Source organism: Gordionus sp. m RMFG-2023, chromosome 1 (genome assembly GCF_954871325.1).
Source record: "Gordionus sp. m RMFG-2023 chromosome 1, tfGorSpeb1-WG-v2, whole genome shotgun sequence".
Lineage (NCBI taxonomy): Eukaryota > Metazoa > Nematomorpha > Gordioida > Chordodea > Parachordodidae > Gordionus > Gordionus sp. m RMFG-2023.
In genome coordinates, this window is record NC_088775.1 from 25,806,895 (window position 1) to 25,820,422 (window position 13,528).

Consider the following 13,528-nt stretch of genomic DNA (forward strand, 5'->3'; position numbering starts at 1 on the left):
GTCGGCGCAAGGGGCTTGTCGGTTCAAAGGATTTTATTTTAAAACCAGTAAAGATTAAAAATTGAAATTTAGTTCTAAAATAGAAGGGGATAAAAATAATTTATAAATAGCTATTTAAATTTTTATACGTTATGATATGTTTTTGACGTAAAAATTACAATATTTTCACTTAATATTATTAGGTTGTATTAAAAAATTAAAAGTTTAAACATGACAAAATGAACATTATATTAAAGTTAAATATAATATTTGGGAAAGTTTCAGATTGATATATAATGCTTAAATATATGTTTAGATCAAATTAGTAATATTACCACCATCGAGGTTAGTAGAATCGTGGCTAGCCGGCGCAATCAGTCAATTTTTATTATATTATTATGGTACCCAAATATATATGTGAAATTCAAAATAGTAAAATTTTTACTAAAAAAATATTATGAAGAAACTATAAAACTGTATGAAAATGATATCTCATTAGGAAAAATACCATTTATTACAGGTTAAAATATAATATTCTATAAATGTAATATATTAAATAATAATTATTATATAAATTTATTAATGTGATTGATTTTTCATAATACATTTCAATTTCAATATATTAACAGACCTAAATAAATATCTTGCAAACTAAAATCTTCATATACTAATTGTGATAATATATTATTGTCACAGATAATATAATATTTTATAAATGTAATATATTAGATAATAATTATTATATAAATTTATTAATATTATTGATTTTACATAATACATTTCAATTTTAATATTAAGATCTAAATAAATATCTTGCAAACTAAAATCTTCATATATATATTGTGATAATATATTATATATTGTCACAGATATTATATATATTGCATATATAAATTTTAGCCTGATAATAAGATCAATTATTTAAATTAATTATATCTAGCAAACAAATATAATATATATATTTTAATTGACAATATAATATGATTCAAATTAATACATTTTATTAGATACGAACATTTTAGCATATAAATTTTGGCCTGATAATAATATCAATATATTTAAAATGGATTATATCTAACAAACAAATATTTATATATATCTATCTTAATTGACAATATAATATGATTCAAATTAATTAATTTTATTGGAAATGGACATTTTAGTTATCAGATTATATTTAGCCTGATAATAAAATCAAATGATGTTATATATTTAAATTTAGAATTAGATAAATTTTGAGTAAATTTATTATTAATAAAAATAAACATTAATAAAAAATTAATAAAAGATGTGTATATTATATGTAAACAGGATTATGAACAGGGTTGCCATGTCTCCCCCCATCAGTGGGAGTCTCCCACATTTTTTTAGTTTACCCACATACATCTCACTCCCACAAAACTCCCACAATTAGAAATCTCCCACAAAAAGCTCCCACAATTTTTTTTTTAGCATTTTAATGTTTTTAATATATAAATAATAATTTTGAGAGACAGTATTTGATTATTTTTATATTTTTAAAATAAATTTTAAATATTTATTCGAAAAATATGTCTAGTTCTTTTATTTTATTTTTCCGCTCTAAAATATATTTTTTATAAAATTCTCCAATTCTCCACTCGACATTTTCAAATTTTTGTGTTAGAAAGAATAGAAGTTAGAACAGTATGTATAATTATTATAAATATATTTTAAATTACTTAATATATTTTATATCGTTACTCGACATTTTCAAAATTTTTGTGTTAGAAGAATAGAACTTTTAGAAGTGGATATTATATCCCATATACCAAACAGATTTAAGTAATAAAATGTTCTATTTTGCTAAAAAAAAATTTCGAGGATGAAATGTCAGAAGCATATTTGGGATTAGTTTCACATGTAGGAAATCTACTTCATATAGTTAATATTCAGTTGCAATCAGAAGATTCTTTATTGATAAAGATTCACAAAATCACGCTACAGCTCTGTTCATCTCTACAGTTAAAAATAGATAATAAATTTTATGGCCCTATTGCTAAAAATATCATATTAAAATGTTCAAATATTACTATAATTAACGTATTTTTAAATGAAGCAAATATTTTTATTAAGACAATTTTGGAATATTTACAATCAAGATTTGATTTTAATAACTTTATTTACAAGTGTATAAATATTATGACCTTGGAACAGAAACCATCATTTGATGGTTTTTGTAATTTAATAAATATATTAAAATTACCGATAAACATTGATGCCTTGTTTGAAGAGATTGTAATTTTTTTCATTTTTTATGATTCGCCAGAATACTAAGTTAGATGGTCTAAAAACAGAGGAGAAATGGGTGGAATTTTTTCGTAATAATGATAAATCCACATGCTTAGAAAAAATTTGCGAGTATGTTTTCTCCTTACCTCATTCTAATGCCTCATCGGAGTGCATTTTTAGCCTGATGAGGACTGCCTGGAGAAAGGAGAGAAATCGAATTGCTTTAACAACATTAGAGGCCGAGTTAATGGTTAAACAAAATTATAAAATGTCATGCCAGGAATTTTATAAATATCTTAATAACGACGGTAAACGTTTAGTTCCATTATTTAAATCTCAAATAAAATATAATTAACTATAACTATTTGACTTTCTATATTTTATAAAATCTTATTTATACATTTGCAAAAAATCAAATAAATTTATTTTTTACATTGTAAAATTAATATTTTGAATATTTTGGCAAATCATAAAAATAAAGAAGCATTACAATCTCCTCAAACAGGACATCATATTAAATCTTATTAATAATTATCCGATAATAGTAATAATATTCTTACTTTAGTATTTCTGCAGCATATAGTGAACCTTTATTAAATTATATTCTTCTGATTGCAACTGCATATTAACAGCATATAGTAGATTTCCTATATGTAAAATTCCTAAATATACTTCTGCCATTTATTTTTAAAAAATTTTTTCAAAATATTAGGACAGCTTTTATAATCTATTTATTTTTTAAAGGTTTGTAAAATTTTAAAATTCTACGATGGCGCGTATGAGGAACCTGTCAACCAACATTTGACTCAATTCTGTAAATACACTCTGGTTTTTGCCAAATTCACTGAGGAATTATCAGATCAGAAAGCTGCCATGCAATTCATTGGTAATGCCAAATCTGCCATATTTACCATTATATATGGTTAGCTATGTCTTTTATTTCATATCTGGAGAAAATTTTTTTAATAGTTTTATTGAAATGACATTAATTTTGTTGAAATAGGGGAGGATCAAGGGAAATGTTTTGATATCTCCTTATTAGATGCATCTGTTAGAATTGCATATGTTTGCACATCTTTCAAATCGTCAAGAATTGACCTTCTGGATTTATATCCTAAAACATTGATGATAGCCTTGCTCATTTGTGTTCTAAAGTATACTTTTCATTTATATTAGTCGTTAAATATTATGGGGAAAGATTCTACCAACATTGTGATGTTAAGTAGCTCTCTGAATGTTGTACTGCATGATAGGTATTTACCATTTCCGCAACTGTAGTTGCATCTGTATTATTTCTTATTTTTGAAGAATATTTTTGTTTTACAATAGTTGTTGATAGACTGCCCTGTACTGATTTATGCTTTGAAGATTTTTGATGCCTCAAAATATCATATTCCCTTCCCCCATTGTATTAACTAAATACTGTAGAACAACTTCCCCGCACTGATTATAATTATTTTTTACATTGTAAATTTAAAATTGTTTTTTTTTTATAAAATCTTATTTATACATTAGCATAAAATATATTTTTTTACATTGTAAAATTACAATTTTTTTATAAAATTTTATCTTGTTTACATTCTTTTGTATTTAAAAAAAGATCGTTGGTTATTATTTTTAAACAAAATTAATATATTATAATAAATCAATATGTTATTTTAATAATAAAGATAGTATTTAAGAAATTTTGTGTCGTACTATAATTACCTATTTTGAAAAATAGTTGCGCATTTTATTTTGCAAAATAGTTACCTATTTTATTTTGAAAAAGAGTTGGATATTTTATTTTGAAAAATAGTTGGCTATGCTATTTTATTTTGAAAAATAGTTGGCTATTTTATTTTGAAAAATAGTTGGCTATTTTATTTTGAAAAATAGTTGGCTATTTTATTTTGAAAAATAGTTGGCTATTTTATTTTAAATAATTGGCTATTTTATTTTGAAAAATAGTTGGCTATTTTATTTTGAAAAATAGTTGGCTATTTTATTTCGAAAAATAGTTGGCTATTTTATTTTGAAAAATAATTACCTATTTTATTTTGGAAAATAGATTCGATTTTATATTTATAAAAAATAATAAGCGGATAACTAGGCCGGCAAAATTTTTTTTTTTAGCAATTTTCATATTTCTCCCACAATTTTTATATTACTCCCACAAAATACCGAATTTCTCCCACAATTTGAAAATTTTGACCTGGCAACCCTTGATTATGAAAGTTTTCATAATTTTGAAGATTGGTTTCAATGTAGAGTGGTTCTCTGTCAAAAAAGACTGTTATTTTATTTGTTATAATTGTAAATATAATATTATATAAATAAAGTATCATAGTTATATATTAAAATCTGAAAAGAAAATTTTTTGTCCCATAAGAAGCCTAATAAACCACTTTTCGACTAGCCCCATCGATGATCCGACTAACCACGGGTTCGGGGCTACTAGGTTCAAAAAATGACTTTTACTAAAACCTTTCTAGAGAAATAATTATTAAATATTTAAAAAATATAACAGTATATATTTATAGGTAGATGTTTAAGGTATCTATTGGTATTTTGTAAGATCTTATATGATCATTATTTTCAGAGCTATGATGATTTTGACAAAATTTGGGCCGACTAGCCCATATTTTTTTGTATAATTAATCTATTTAAGTTTCACATATTAAAATAGATACTTGAACAACTTTGAATTCTTAACAAATATAAAATTTCAAAGATTACTTTTATGAGATAAGATAAGTAATTACCGGAATTTTTAAATGTGAAAATATATAGAGAAAATTCATCATAAATTTATTACTAGTAAAGATTATAACAAAATTTAAAAAATGCACGAGGACAAAGTATATATTAAACGATGTCAAGTTGTCAATTCATAAATCAACAATTCAAGATTACTTATCTAAATCTAAAACTCACAATGAACTGGGCTCCCTTCATACTTATAATACTATCTCCAGGCAAAAAAAACAGTTTTTACAAACACTCAGGAAGAACTTTTGAGAGATTATAATCTTGAAGCTGCAAAATTATATTTTGGTCTTTCTCCAAAAGAAGTTAATTTTTCTAATCATTAAAATCATTTTCTAATAAAATAAAGCCATAAACATTCGCCCGTAAATACTTAGGGTTGTGTCCGTTACTTTTGCAAAAAGTCTTATTTTCATAATTTTTTGGCATTCTAAATTTAAAATGTCTGAAATAGCCCCGGTCTCCCCACCTCCAAGAGTGTGTTATTAATACTAAGTCTCGAGTACGCTATGCCCTTTGGACAAGATCCACATTCATCTCTATATAGGGTACGTCCAAAGTCAAAATAATTTTCAAAAAAAATAAATGATTCTAGCATTTATACATTATGCATGTTGAAACTCGATTTGGTAAATTTAAATAATAAATTAATTTTTTTTTAAATAAAATTTTGACTTTGAACGTACCTTGGTTTACATATAATAACAATACATCATATAATTAAATATATCATATAAAACAAATAATTACCTTCAAAATTTATTATTGTCTTTACTCTAGTGCTGAGCAATTTATAATATAGAAATCCAAGGTCATGATAGCTTGAACAACCTGGATTTGGAGTTTATCCTATAACTGGATTTGTAAATGTCTATTTATGAATTTATCTGTTGGAAATATTATTAAAATGCAGCTATGGACTTGGACGCACCTTTTATATTTTTTTATTTATTGGTCATTCCTTGAATTAATCATTTCATATATTTTAGACTGCGGGCTTGCTTCCATTTCACATGGACTTGGGCCTAATATAACTGGAAAATTTAGACATTAAAACGTATCTGATGAATTGAATAATGGAGAACAGTATTTAAGGTAGCTAAAAATAGATACAATCTAGAAATCGAGCTGGATGGGCAGCACAATTCTGTATGTGTTATTTTAGGTTTTCTTTGACTTTAAAAAAATGAATACAATAAAATTTATTCTTATAATTTTTATTTTTCGAACCTTTCTCAAATATTATTTAGAATCCTGATTTTTACTTTAAAAAATGTGTTGTAACACTTAGAATTGCCATGCTTCAAAAATATCTAAAAATTGGCAAGAAAATAAAAATGAGAATTTCATAAGCATCATATTTTTGTAAATCATATTCCTATTATTGATATTTCTTTTATTAATTTTCATACTTAATAAATGACTAAAATTATTATGTTTTTACATAAAAATTAAAAGATTTCTAGACCTTTTCATTAAAAACTCAATAACAAGAAAGTTTTCAGACAAAGAATGTTTTCTATAAGGAGTAGTTTAAGTTAGAGTTTGAAATATTCTTTATTAAAATTAAAAATTTACAAAGATTTTGTTAAATTTTTTTAAAAGAAGATTTTCTGGAAAATGGTTAAATAAGTTTTCTGATCAAATTTTACCTAAAATTCTAAACATTTTATAAAATTTTACAAATCTTTTGTCATTTTTATACAAAAAAAAATCTTTCATGATCAAATCACAAATTTTTTAAAAAATGATTTTGATCTTCTTATGAACTCTGCAATTTTGATATCTTCGAAAAATTTTGCTCAAATATATAAAATAAAAAATCTTTGTAAATTTTTTTTTCAAACTGGTTTAAAAGGTTCCTGTGATAAGAGGGAAATTTTTACAGTTATTTTATTTATTATTTGAGAATGTCACTAAAAAAGAAACTAAAGTTTTGTAAACATAATAATGATTTTCAAATTTTAAACTTGAAAGGATGAAATTAGATATTTTTTTTAAAGCAAAACAGAGACATTTTAAAATATCAATCGATAAATTCGTATCTCATAAAATACAAAATACATGTAAGTAAACTTGTAGAATTTTAATTAAAATAAAAAAATTAATAATTATAATATAGTATTAATTATATAAATATATATGAATATTTTATTATTTTTACTAGATATATGAGAAATTTAAGAAAACGAAAAATGTAATTTAATTAATATAAATTGATGATCATAGTCAACTTAGGAGATATAATTTTTAAAGTTTCATAAAGAACTCATTCTAGGATATTGTTCTATCTCTATATTTTTTAGTGGGAAGAATAAAATGCTGGATAATTTGGAAGAATATATTTGTTACTTAATAGTAGCGCCAATCGCATCCATGATAGGCATCTGCTCTAATATTTACCTGCTCTCATTTTCGGGTTACTTAGAAGAAATTTACCCTACGGGAATGGGACGTGCGCTTTCTAAATATAGTAGATTTGGGAGTAGGCTTATTCTCCTTCCTGTGGCCTTGGCTTTACAGCCTGGGAAAATACAAGAATTTTACACATACCTACAACCATTTACATGGCCTTTTTTCACCCAGTGATTCGCAGTACATGGTCAAAGACTATCTCATTTCTCCTACTTCTCTTCAGTTTTGAGCGATAGTGATAGTGAAACGCAACCGTTTCACCCTCCTGGGGAACATCGAGTTCGTAAAATTTAGTTCCCTCTTGTGTCTATCAGCCGGTCTTCTATTATCTCTATCACGCACCACATAGTACTAGTTACCTCAAAGTGTGGCCCGACATTCAAGTTAGCAATAAACAAGATTGGACAGTGTACACTACTCTCTACGATGAAGATTGGTTTCACCAGAAAGATAAAAAGGGATCTATAAGAAAAATTATGAGAGGTAATGATTTTATCATTTCTGGCAATAGAGCGAGTAATTATGTACAATTAAATAGTGAAAAAAATAACATGAAATCTTTGAAGAAAAGGATAAGTGAACTTTTAGAATTGAAGAATAAACAAGTTGGTGGCCAATTTAATGGAAATAATGAAAAAAGGAACATTTTCAATGGCAAACGAGCTAAGGAATCAAATGCCGTAGACAATTCTTCCGACGAATTGATGGTGAGTTCAACCATATTTTATCTAAAGCCTGCAGGTAGTAATGTAGTGATATTCTTCATTATATGTAATCTATAGTATATCTGGAGCAGTCTGAATAAGATGGGGGGGGGGGGCAATTTTTTTTATATATTCTAAAAAATGTGAGATATTTTTTTGGTTAATAAATTTTTTATTGTTTTGTTAAAAACATAGTTTTAAATTTACCAGGGTTATCAAAAAAATAATCTAATATAAAACAAAAGTTATTAATTAATATTTCAAATCAATAGAAAATATAAGCTGTTTATAGGTAAAAATTTGAAAAATTTACGTTAAGTTAAATTTAAAAACCTTATCAGCCCCAAAATTAGTTCAAATAATTAATCATCATCCTGAGAAATAAGCTAAGATAATGCGAAATAAAAAATAATTACCAAAGGTAAAAAAATATACGTTAGGTATTTAGGATTTACAAAAATTTTATGGAAACAAAAATATCTTTAAAGATAAAATATAAATGTATTATTATTATTTCTAGGATGTGTTAATAATCGTAACTTTACAAAATATAAATATTACATAATTTAGATATATTAGATATATTAGTTTCTGAAGGGATAGGGGGTCAAGCGACATTGTCTGATGGTTTTAACATGTTCTAATCAGAAATAATTAGCGATAGTAGAAACAAATAGATTTAATTTGTGATTACTATAAAAATAATTATAACTCCACTTTGATTAATTAAATTAATCTTAAAGCTAATGTGCAAACTATTATTAATTTATTACATTTTTTTACCAATTTTAATTTTAAATTTAATTTTAACTTTAATTCTTGTTTATGTTGTTTTTGAGTAATATTTAAAACATTTGAAAATTTAGATGTGAACATGACATATTATGAGCAAATACGCAAATTTAATAGCAGAAGTATAAATCGGTCATTCCGCCTAAATAAGTGTAAAAGAGTAAATGTAATAGCAAAAGGGAAAATAATAGAAATTTGACGGCAGCTTTTGAACCCTATTTTGGTTTATTTTAAGTGTTTGGTGGCATTTTTATCTTGGTATTTTTGTTTTTATTTTCCTTTAATTTAAAATTATTGAAACTGATCTAATTTAAGTTCCTGTTAATTGAATTGTCTTTATAATTTAAGCAGAATTTGACACTTCACATAAATAATATATATAATAATATATTAAATTTAATATTTTATTAATAATAGGCCCTTGTAAAATATTATTTTTGGATGGAATGAGTAACAGGGGCAGAAAATAAAAAATCGAGTTTTCATGTTTTAATGTTAATTTTAATTTTGACTTCTGTTGATTAAAAAAATGTCCTTCTAGCAACAAAATCATACTTGACCTCGATTTCACCGTATAAAGATTCCACAGCAATTACACCTCAAACATTATACTTTAGGAGGGCCACCTGGCACAAAGATTTTGTTAAATCTTACGTTTTGGAAAATTTAGCTGCCCTACTGGCTTATGCTATTACTACCATGTCCACTACATTAAATCTTGCATATATACTGAAACGTAATAAAGTTCTCGACCAAATTAAAAAAAATAATAAGCGGGACTAGAGTATCATGGTAAGTGACCAATATTCAGCCTCCCGTCCCACAATGCAAAAACAACAAGAATGTGGCGGTATAAGAGCATGGGTTAAGAGAAAACGGAGACCTAAGTTAGAAGAAACTATTAGTTCATTTGACGTGCTAAGAACCCTGGGTTTAGGAACGAACTTTGATCTGATAAGGGAAAATTCTGCGGACAACGAATATAATAATGGCATGGCCTTACGTGGATTCAATGCTTTAATCAGCTGGATGAACAAAATATGTGGTTCAGGGTGATTTGTCCTTTATTCTGTTATAAAGGACGGACAACCGGCAAAATTCTAGGCACCATGCATTATGATGCTACAATCGAAAGCGGTAATGACCGAATAGGTAAAAAGAAAAACAAACGTCGAAGTTCTTACGGGTTCCTGACAGTTCCTAAAAATGAGATAATCCGAACACATTTGCAAATTCGGTCCACGATTTTCAAGTTTATCTGTATCTTTCCCGGGCTAATTATGACTATATTATTCCCATACTTTAGTCAACATCACATACCATTTCCTTTAGTGCCTCAACCTTTCATTGAAAAATATTACATGGTTCAACCAATTATAAATATCCTAGAATACATAAATATAGCTGTCACACCTTGGATTATGATATTAACGTTACCTGAGATGAGGTCTGTTGTGTTTTGTACTTTTACAATTACGCATATATATAATTTTAGATACGAGATGTCAGTTAACTTCTACATTATATGTAGTCATACATATATATATATTTATATATAGGAGATGTCAGTTATTTTCAACGTTATTTGTATTCATACATATATATATAATATTATATATGAAATGTTTATACATATATTGCTCGTGGAGCAATTATTAATTATCATTGTCTTGGATTTTCTTTTGTTTTGTATTCGGTAAAATCATCTGATAATATTCAGAAAATAAAGTAGTGCAAATCAAATATTCTTTTCCGGAAGGTTTGAAAGTAAGTAAGATAAGGAGGTGGAGAGGTAAGGGAATGTTTTTTTTACAGTTGTTGACCGTGAACCAGGATCCGAGGGTATGGGTTAATGCGGGGTAAACAGGTAAATAAATAATATTTTAATATTTTATGTTTAATCATATATACGCAATGTACTATGGATTTTATGGAAGAAAAATGGTATGTTAATTGTGGAAGTATATGAGTATACGGGCCAAAGTGTTGTGAGGTTTATGTATTTTCATTTTTGAATGAGTATTTAAATAATTTTAATTCATACATTATAGGGGAGCTATAGTTGTTCATTTTAATATTTGTATTAAAATTTTTAATTTATATCTTTATATTGGGGAACTGTAGATGTAAATTTTTATGAATTTAGAAGTAGGGGAGATTAATTGTTAAGTAAATAATAATAAGATTGAAAGTATGTAAGGGTCACTAGGTGGCAGGATTGCATTTAATTAAAATATTTTACACCAACATAAGACCTGGGGGGAGTAACAGATATTGTTATCTCGTGTCAGCTGATTCTTTATTGTGTCAGTTTTTGTGTCAGCTACCATTAGATATGGTCAAATACCTATTACTTGACAATTTGGTGTCAGGTATTTTGGGAATAGGTTTTATTGGTGAGTATTTTAAGCCTTAAGACTCTTTGAATGGAGGTAAAGGTCTTCCGTCAGAGGAAAATTCAGGACCTAATGATATGCAGGACAGAAAAGATTACTTAATATTTGAATTTTGGGGATTTTAATTAGCAGGAATAAATTTGGGTCTTGCAATGTAAATAAAGGAAAATAAGATACATATATATATCTATACATAAATAATTACTTTTATATTGGTGATTTTTGTTTAAAAAAGAAGCAAATGTTGTTACATAAATTGGTAGAGTCAGAGTTTTTGTAACAATATGTTTTGGATGATTATTGGAAATTTAATGTGAGGAAATAATTTGTAAATGGTGTACAAATTATGTGAAAAAGAAAATAGGTTTCAGTTGGATACTGGACATAGGCTTCAGTTGGATACTGGACAAGTTTTTTTTTTTAATTTTATTTTGTAAAATATACTTTCATAGTTTTATAACACATCACATTTTATTATATATATTCAATATATCAATAAGAGATTTTTGTTTGGTCTCACATTTTTTTAAATATATTTTGTTCACATTGTAAATATTAAATGTATATGAAAGAAGTTGATTAGATTATTGAGTTGAATGAAGTTTATGGAATAATGTGGATGGACAATGGGTAAATGTGAGAAGGGATCCATTTACAGGTTGCATTGTTTTTGAACATTATTGGTGATGATATTAGCATGATTAATAGATTTTTTTTTTATATTTTATTTTCACAATAAATATGTAACAATTTTTGATACTTATTTTATTTGTTTCAAAATTTAAATTTTAGATTGTAATAAATATTTTCATTATGTTTATGTCAGACAATCATATATTTTAATATTTCAACCAATGTTAATAATTGAGTGAAATATTTTGCACTTTATTTTTAAAATCCAAGAGTTTATTGAGATACACCATCACATTAATAACATATATATTAATCTTCAATGAAATGATATGTTGATATTGTTGTTTTCCTTGCATTATCCAAAAATATTTTTGTAAGTTGGGTAAGAATTATTCTGAGCCCATTTTGATATGTAGCTTTTTAATTCTTGTATTACCATATTCCTGTGGTATCCTAATTGGGGTTAAAATTTATTAAGTAACAATAACATATTTGTAGATCTGTTATTGTTTGTACAATGAAATTTATTGTATCATACATTTTTTTTTTGAAATTTCAGTGGTACGTTCAAATAAAATATTACCATTCATATATTTTTTTGAAAAGATTCAAGTTTCCTCTAATTGATCATATTATATGTTTTGATTGTTATTTTGAGAAAGTAATATATATATGTCTCATTTGACCCCTGATGTGTTGGAGGATACAGATAGTGGAAGTGTGGCAGCAATAATGATCAAGAGCTATGACTCAGACGAAAATTAATATCAAGAGCTATGACTCGAACGTAATGATGGAACGATGTGAGGATGATCAAATAAACGATGAGAGATGAAGCAAAGGGGCAAAATTACATGAAAATGAATCGAACGTATACAATAAATTTAAAAAAAAAAAATAATAATACTTTTGGGATAATGTAACACCGGGTTTTTTGAAGGGCGGGTATGTTGTGTTTTGTACTTTTACAATTACGCATATATATAATTTTAGATACGAGATGTCAGTTAACTTCTACATTATATGTAGTCATACATATATATTTATATATAGGAGATGTCAGTTATTTTCAACGTTATTTGTATTCATACATATATTAATTATCATTGTCTTGGATTTTCTTTTGTTTTGTATTCGGTAAAATCATCTGGTAATATTCAGAAAATAAAGTAGTGCAAATCAAATATTCTTTTCCGGAAGGTTGGAAAGTAAGTAAGATAAGGAGGTGGAGAGGTAAGGGAATGTTTTTTTTTACAAGGTCCATAACCAAAAACTTCTTGGTATATAGAAGGAAATCTTATTGATAATAATTTTCCAGTTAAAAATTTGAGTGATGATTCTATCATAAAAAGATTAAGAGAATAAATCAGCAAAGGGAATATTTATTTATCAACAATATTTGTAGTGCAATTAATATTTATTATAATATATTTTTTTTGGCCTATATTGCTTATTAATTCTGTATAACTCAAATTTATATATATCAAAAATATTTTTTTTTTAAATTAAAAAATTACTTTTCACATTATTCATTTTCAATAATTTTATTTTGTTTATACTATATTAAGTATTTAGTAATCATAAAATTGGATAAAATTATGCGTACATCCT

The 13,528-nt window shown here is 25.7% G+C and overlaps 1 long non-coding RNA gene across 1 annotated transcript; it reads left to right on the forward strand.

Moving 5' to 3' along the window:
* Positions 1 to 11,149: 11,149 nt before the first annotated feature.
* Positions 11,150 to 13,192, forward strand: LOC135931567 (uncharacterized). Its single transcript, XR_010573087.1, has 3 exons — positions 11,150 to 11,597; positions 11,642 to 11,694; positions 11,857 to 13,192. It is a non-coding gene; the product is annotated as an uncharacterized LOC135931567 (long non-coding RNA).
* The last annotated feature ends 336 nt before the right edge of the window (positions 13,193 to 13,528 follow it).